The sequence below is a fragment of the Benincasa hispida genome, chromosome 1 (assembly GCF_027475165.1).
Source record: "Benincasa hispida cultivar pf3 chromosome 1, pf3_genome.v1.1, whole genome shotgun sequence".
Taxonomy (NCBI): Eukaryota; Viridiplantae; Streptophyta; class Magnoliopsida; order Cucurbitales; family Cucurbitaceae; genus Benincasa; species Benincasa hispida.
This window is the reverse complement of record NC_143478.1, coordinates 23,655,766-23,657,344: the sequence shown is the minus strand read 5'-3', so window position 1 is coordinate 23,657,344 and position 1,579 is coordinate 23,655,766. Positions and strand designations below refer to the sequence as shown.

General features: G+C 28.6%; 1 long non-coding RNA gene across 1 annotated transcript; it reads left to right on the top strand.

Moving 5' to 3' along the window:
• Nucleotides 1-331: 331 nt before the first annotated feature.
• Nucleotides 332-1,263, top strand: LOC150038330 (uncharacterized). The gene is made up of 2 exons (XR_016528288.1): nucleotides 332-607; nucleotides 789-1,263. It is a non-coding gene; the product is annotated as an uncharacterized LOC150038330 (long non-coding RNA).
• Nucleotides 1,264-1,579: the final 316 nt, after the last annotated feature.

Genomic DNA, 1,579 nt, shown 5'->3' with positions numbered 1-1,579 from the left:
TTTGAAGGAGTTTAAACATTAATTTAATATGAATTGGATTCATATTAAAACTATATGTTAAAGTTAATGTATATTAGATGCACATTAAAACTATAGGTTATGAGAGAAATACAATTGAATATGATTCAAATGTAATCTAAATTAAATATTTAATAGTTAATTTGATAATTATTTAATTGGAGAATTAAATTAAATTAAATTAAATTAAATTAGTTTAATTTGATTAAGTTAAATTAATTTAATCAAGACAATAAGTTATATGGGAGATATATCATTTAATATGATTTAAATGAAATCATTAATTAAATTAATTAATTGATAACTTCACGTAAGAGAGTTATCTAAAATGTGGGCTAACCCACATTTTCTCTCTCTCACTTTCTCCATTGGTTGAAAAACCTGCAAAAATTGGAGAATTTATACGTTTTTGTGATTCTTTACAGAAAGGTTCTATAGAAAAAATCCCTCTCAAAATTCTCCTCCTTCCCATATTCATTTGGCTTTCATAACCAATACTGAAAGTTCTTAGAGAATAGGAAGGAAGCCTTTTGGTGGTGTTAATTTCAATTCCAATTAGAGAATTGACCTTATCAATCAAGTCTTCAAAGTAAGTAACCTTTCCTTATTCTCTATAGAATTTATTTAACAATGCATGCTTAACCTAGGATTTTATAGTAGGTTTAATTTTATTAAATCTCTATGGTTTTGTTGTATTTCCCAGACTAATGGTATTTCATTATTTCTAAATTAATTTCGAGAAAAAGTCCTAATATTTTCAGTTGTGTTAGGGCTTTTATCCCTACACATTCTCCATCTTCGCCAAATCCTAACTTAATCCACCTCCCGGCCGCCTTAATCAACGAAAGCTACCACCTGTCATTTCAACTCACCATATCGTTTGGAGGATCGCTGGCGACGACTCCAGCAAGGAATTCATTGACATCATCTACGAGAAGGCCATCGAAGAAGCCACTACAAAGGTTTCAATTAAGCTTTAAATTTGAGACCTCAACAAGGAATTCACCGACTCCACCTCCAACTTCCCCACCATTGGCGACTCCTCCACCAACAACCCACCACCGACATCTCCACCCGCGTGTAGCTCCAGCTCTAGCTCCTGCACCAATCGGAAATAGAAAGGGAATAAGAGAATGATGCACGTATGACAGAGGGCAAGATTTTTATTAAAAAAATCAATAATTGACTGGTCAATATGTACTATATTTACAAATATTTTAAAAAGATGCTTCATTTTTAGATATCTTTCCAAATTTTTCTATCTATTACAATTTTCCTTTTAAAAATTTGGATTTCGATAGTGTTTTTAATTTTTAATCTATAAAAAAATCATATTTAAAATTTGTTAAAAATAAAATAATCTATCACAAATATTTGTTATGGTAGTGAACTTAAGTGAATTTTGAAATAATATTATTAAAATTTGAATACTACTTTGATTGCTATATATATATATTACTTGTAACGTTAAAATGTTTATTTTAGTTTTGCATTTTAGTACATGTAATTTTATAATAGACTATTTTTTATTCTTGTTTGTAAATTTTTTACATAAATTTTA